Source organism: Myodes glareolus, chromosome 26, assembly GCF_982192425.1.
Source record: "Myodes glareolus chromosome 26, mMyoGla1.1, whole genome shotgun sequence".
NCBI lineage: Eukaryota > Metazoa > Chordata > Mammalia > Rodentia > Cricetidae > Myodes > Myodes glareolus.
Window position 1 is genome coordinate 4612466 of NC_142051.1, and position 6709 is coordinate 4619174.

The following is a 6709-nucleotide window of genomic DNA, read 5'->3' on the forward strand; positions in this document are numbered from 1 at the left end:
TAGCTGTGCTTCTCTCGGTGGTGGTGTTTAGACAGTTTAGGAGCGCTCTTGAATTTGCAATTGAAACCCTGCCTTCTCAAGAATGCCCAGTGGCTCCCAGTGCTACCCACATCAATTCTGTATTTCTTCAACTAAACTCAAAAGCATTGGTTTCTGGTGGTCTGATATCTAGTACATACCTCAGAATTTAAAGTTTTAAAAACGTGTCTCCTCGCGTAGCCGAGGTTGGTCTTACATTGGGAACACCCCTAGCTCTCCCTCCCAAGTGCTGTGATTTCAGGTCTGTGCCACCATTCCTGGCACGGTATGGATCTTTATAAACTACTTTACATAGACAAACCAGGACCTACATTTCCAAATACTTTGTTGACTCACCTGGTTCAGTGTTCCCTTCTTTGCTAAAATTGCACTGTTGTGCTGGGAGCGTAGCTCATGGTGGTAGACGATGAGAACAGTATGATCCAAACCCTGGGCTGGATCCCAGCATTGTGAAGCCAACTATCAAAGAAGGACATTCAGCTACTTTCCTCACTGCTGTGACTAAGGACCTGCTGAGGGTAACTCAGGTCTTCCTGTGACTCGTGCTTCAAAGGGAATGGTCCATGGTGGCAGGGTTGCCTGCGGCTGGGCAGCTCTACCTGTAGCAGCAGAGCATGAGGCAAGAGATCCTCACATCTTGAGGATCAGGAAGCAAAGAATTTAGGCAAGAACCAGAAATGGATGCTACCTATAAGGTATCAATAGCCTACTTCTGATAGCTTAGCTTATAACCCAAAGGTCCCTTAAGTCACCACTAGCTGAGCACCTAATATTCAGACACATGTGCTCTTGGGAGACACTTTATATCCGATCCACAGCACTCATCATTTAGGAGAAGAGATCTATAGGTGATCTCTATCAAATCCACAGCACTCCATCATTTAGGAGAAGAGATCCATAGGGGATCTCTATCAAAACTGCAGCCAGCTATTTCCAACAGGCTTGGCTATTTTCTATTCACAAGAGACAGGCCAGTGTTGGTCCTCTGTTTCTGGGAGTGACTGTGTTCCACTTAAACCTTCCAAGGAGGGACCTTGGAGCTTACAATGTGTGGGCATTGCAAGGGGGCAGGGGGTACTGGAGTACATCCGATCTGCAATCACATGAACAGCCAGGTCATTGCTGCACTCGGTTCCAAGCTGAATCACTTCAGGAAATCCAGAGGGGTCTCATTACACATGGTGAGTGTGCTTCCTGCGGGAGGGACTGCACTTGGCATCTTCTGGATGAGTGTGAATCACCACTCCATCTGGCTGCTATACAAGGACGTATTGTTGTATTGAATGAGAGGGTAGAAAGTCACAGAAAACATCACATACTACAAATGACCAGGGAGCCATTTGACTTGCCGTTGTGCAACTTAATTTACACATCCTAGAAAAAAAAATCTGTTCCATAAATACAGCTTAGTCTGGGTACATGGACCATGAATGACTTTGATTATTCTTTGTTTTAGTTGAATTCTCCTAGCTTTATTTTTGAATTGTAGTATTTTAAAAACAGAATAAAGTGCTTTCAGGCAATAAGAAAATGATAAATAGTATGAAAATAGGGAAAGAGGAGCTTGTATTAGGCAAAATAGATGAAAAAAAAACCAAAGATTTTCCTCCAAAATTTTAAAATATTGTCATTTACTCCCAACCTTACTAAATATAATCCTCTCCATTTCAGGGCAGATTTTTCATTCAAACATCTGACTGATAGCCAACTTAAGACTTGACATATTGTCTTAAGAAAGAAAATACAATGAACTATAGTGATGTAAGTTTTCCAAGCGTAGATCACACCAGGGTGGGGGATATTACTTAAATAACAGAATCAAGCTGGTTTTGCCAATTCTTCATGTTCTACACACTCTCAACAGCCCTGAAATTCAACAGACATGAGGATTTTGCATGAGCATTGTAAGGTGGAGATCAGAACATTTCTATCAGAGCAGGAGAAACCTTGAATAGTACCTAGGTGTACCAAGAACAATACACATTTGACTTGAACGTACAGCTGAACGATGCTGAATCCTCTGAGGCTGCCTGGACCACTTGAGACCTTCACACAAATAATGAACATGGCTATCCATAGGTCCGAACTGACCACACAGACTGCATTTGTTTCTGTGTAGGATCAGAATCCAGGAAGGGGAGCGGGTAGCGCCAAGAGCAGGCCTTGGGCAGTCTCTGGCTTCCCTATGCCTAAGACGCTAGAAAACCCTCATCATCCAACAAGTTTCCACTCAGGATTGGGTAGTAGGTATGAACTTCTAGCTTTTCTTTAATTCTCATAGGCATTAAACTTTATTTTCAGTATTATAGTATGCTGTTTAATTTATATATTTCAAATATTTGCAACATCTTGCCACTTTTTAAAAGGTAGGTGACTGGCTGATTCGGCTAAGCTGTAGTCTCGGGATCTTGAGAATGCTGAGATTATCAAGTGTTCTGCCTTCCCTCCCTGGTCAGTTCAGTCTTCCTGGGCTAGGCACCACTACTCGAACTCAGCACCCAGCACCCAAAACTGGTCCTTTCTTCTCCTACAGTCTGTAATGGTGAAAGTAAATTGCCGCAGGTTCCCAAGTGGCTGCAGCAGGCAACGAGGGGCAGCAGGTCCCAGGCAGGGAGCCGCATGGTGGGTGCAGTTTCCCAAGTGGTGGCAGTGGGCGGCTGAGAAGCAGCAAGCCCCCGGAAGGGAGCCGCAGGGCGGGTGAGAGACTGAGAAAAGACAGAGCAATCAGTCCCATGAGGAGCCACAGTCACTAGGCGCGCCACACAGAGTGAGGTTGGATATTTATTGGATATGGTGGGTTATGGAAGGAAAGGGGAAAGGGTAGAAAGGGAAAGAACAGAGAGGGGCAGAGAGAAAGAGAAACAGGGTCGGGGAAGGGGAGAAGTGGGGAGAAGAGGGCGAGACAGAAGCTCCTCTTTGGGAGAGAGACGGAAAGAAAGGAGCTCAGACTGGAAGCCTGGAAGCAGAAGGAAGATCTGCCTGCCTCCATGGTGGGGGTTGTGGGCGGGGCTTGTTTCTTAAAGGGACAGGACAGACCTCTTGGTGGCCAGAAGAAAATGTCTCGCTAAGGTGCAGAAAACTTTCTCTTCCTTCAAACTTTTATCCTTCTGTCTGTGCTGTGGATTTCAGTAGTCAAGCCCTATCCCAGAGCTCTCATGAGGCAAAGGGCCCCAGATATGTGCCTGCTTGAGTATAGAAAGAAAAATCAATAAACACCTTGAGTTGTTTCCCCCAGCCCACAAATGTTTCCTTGCTCTTCTTGGACTTTGCAGTTTGGGATCTAAGATGTGATGATCTAGATTCATGGTAGAAGATGTTTGTCACGGATGCAAGAGCCTCCTGGTCCTTGTGGCAGGAAACGGGGGAAGGGATGGGCTCTGCTTGTGGGAATGTAAATAGTACAGTCTGTTATGGTAATCTCAGCATTGGGAGACAGAGGCAGGCAGATCTCTGAGTTTGAAGCCAGCCTGGTCTACAGAGCTAGTTCCAGGATAGCAAGGGCTACACAGAGAAACCCTTTCTTGGAAAAAAAAAAAAAGAAAGAAAGAAAAGAAAAAGAAAACAATGTGGACATTCCTCTTAAAACGGAGAACAGATTCTCCATATGTTCCAGTGTTCCCAGTCCTGGGTATATATCCAAAGAAGCCGGAATCAGCATCTGCAGAGATGCCACACTCCTGCTCACTTTCACTATTCATAATAAGTGAGAACTCTGGAGATGCCCCATGTGTCCACCAACAGACAGATGGACAAAGGGACTCCTCATGTGCACGCGAACTCTGTTCTGCTTCAAAAGTGAAGGAAATCCCATCATTTGTGAAGCTAGGGATGAACGTAGCGAAGAGTGCGCTGTGAGAAACAGGCCTAACGTAGAAGGACAGGGCATACATAAGTAGCTTACATGTGCAATGACAGAAAGTCTATCTCATAGACACAGAGACAGGAATGGTGTGATCAGGGCCTCAGGGGGACAGGGAGGAGAAAGTCAAAGGGTACAAGGCCTCTGGCGGGAAGAAATCTGACCGATAACGTAGTGGCTATGTTCTGTGACAATACTGTATAGTTCACTGTTTTTTAAAAAAAGATTTTAACTATCCTCACCATAGAAATAAAGTGTGTGAGGTAATTCATACGCTAATTTGATCATTTTAGGCATACCATAATGTTACATTATTCAACATCTCTCCCCTAAGAAGCTCAAGAGTCGGGTAATGCTCTCCTTTTTACCATGGGTGTATCTATGTGTTACCTGTGTCCAGCAATTCATTCATGGCGTGTAACTGCCTGTGCTTTTTAAAAAGTCATTTTTTAATGTAGTAGACAATAAACTGCAGCAGATCATGACTTTGCATTTCTGGTGTCTACTATAAAGCTGGGGCCTAGAGAACAGCAGCTATGTGAGTGAATGGTCAGATAAGCAGCTCTGCATTCTCATTTATTCCAGTAAAACATCAACAGTAACAATTCCTGTGTTGGTCTTTAAAACCTTGTGAAAACAAAACCCACAAGTCCTTGTTCTTATCTGAACTTTGATTTTCTTATCAATTTCCTTAGGTAAGTATAATTTCTACCAAAGTCAGAGTTACTGATCTGCTTTGTATTTACACAAAATTCAAAAAGTGAAGACTAAATAGAAAAGTGGCGTGCTTCTGATTTCGAACATGCAGATGCTAACAATATACCCAGGGCTCCTTGTGTCAATTTCATTCGTGTTGTGAGGTTGTTCAGTATAACTGAACCTAGATATCTACAAATGCTCGGTTTCAGGAAACCTCTTCATCCACAGACTGGGCCAACTCCATGCAAAAGAGTGGTACTTAACGGAGAAGACAAAGAGCCAGCAGCAGGGCAAGCTCCTTTGGGGAAACTCACACAAGGAACCAAAAACACAGGCAGGCCCCTTCTCTTGCTTGCTGCTCAAGGAGAACATGAAGTGACCTAAACTGGAGTTTGGTAGAAGCAAGATGGCGTCAGGACATCTTCTGGGGAAAATAGACTCCAGAGATGAGAGACATGCTCAGAGAATCTCTTAGGACCCTTCCCTTCCAGGAATTCCTCTTGGGACCGCTCTAAACCCTTCTGTACCATCAAGTCACCCATCAGGACCCTGTATAATTACTCTTCTGCCAGGTTCCTCCAGCTTTCTGGTGTCTAAGACTTTCCAGCACCTGGGGCTCATGTCCTGGAGTCTACAAGAAGTCTTGTATAGTCTTCAATTTGTTCCCACCACACCCATGGAATCCAGTGTTGGTTTTGCCTGTATTTTCTAGTCTGAATGGTAGTAATAAGGAGTGGGGTAGGTTTAATGTCACCCCTTATATTAGGAACCGGTGACTTCAGCTTTTAAAGCCAAAAGTATTGGGAAGAGCTCCCTTTAAATCTACAGTAGATTTAACCATCGCCATGCTTGCACATAAAATGATTTCAGGAGGAAATGTATGGTTCAAAGCAAAGTTCGGTCTCCTCTCTGTGTTTGCAAAGGAACAGAATGGGATCTGTTGCGTCCTGTCGGAAAGGCTATCTGTTTGTACAGCTTTATGCATCTCTTCACAGAACACCCATGAAGTCACAGTTCATATTTCTGCCCGAAATATTCGGTCTTTTGGCTTTAAACACCCATAAGGGTTATTTGTCAAAATGGATCTTAAACTTCGGCCCTCAGTTCTGCAGCAGATCTTTAAAGTAATACTGTAGGGTGGGGAGGTAAGTGTGGGGGATGGGGAAGAGCGGGCCATTCGGCAAGCATTTATGGAGTGCCAAGTACATGCCGAGCAGATGGTATCTGGTAATAGGTGCTGGGACAGGGATAAAAAAAGAAATGGAATACGTGTTCTTGCTCTCAAGATGAGGGAGACAGAAACATAAACACTGTCAGCTCAGGGCCACATCCAGACGTTTCAACCTTGTTCTCCCAAGATGCTTGTATGAAAATCAGGAGCCAACAAGATGGGGCATATAAGAAGATTTGAGCAGCTGTGTGTGTGTATATCTCTATGTATATATGTGAGTGTGTATATGAGTATACATGTGTGTGTATTTGTGTCTGTGTGTACATTTATGTGTGTGTAGGTGAGTAAGTGTATTTGTGTATATATGTGTCTGTGTAACAATAACTCTATGTATATGTTTTTGTATGTGTGTGTCAAGAGGTGTGTGTGCATGTGTATATTCATGGACTTGTGTGTGTCCTTGAGCAAGTACGTTTGACTGTGGGGAACAGACAGAGTAGGACAGCTGTGATTGTAGAAATACGTTGGATGGTGTAAAATGGTTCTTATGTGCTTGTGTGTGTGTGTGTGTGTGTGTGTGTGTGTGTGTGTTTATTTTCTGACACAAGATGCCTTCCCTTCACTTCCTGAGACTCCTAGCAGCATCTCCCACATCTCCCTTCATTGCATCAGTCCTTCTTTGACCCTTGGATTAAGGTTAATTGCTTTGTCAAATTTGCATTTTTTTTCCTCTCGGGTGAGGACAAACTTCCTTCTATGCCGGTGGCCATTCAGGTTTACCATCGACTGCTTTGTTCTGCACTGCACTGTAATCAGACTCATGGACAACACTTGCTATGTGTGGGCCTAGAGGACTTGCCCAGATGCCGGGCTCTGGCTCAAACAGATGTGGCCATCCTGAGCTTGACCACAAGCGTTTCTTCCACCCTGATCACCGCTGG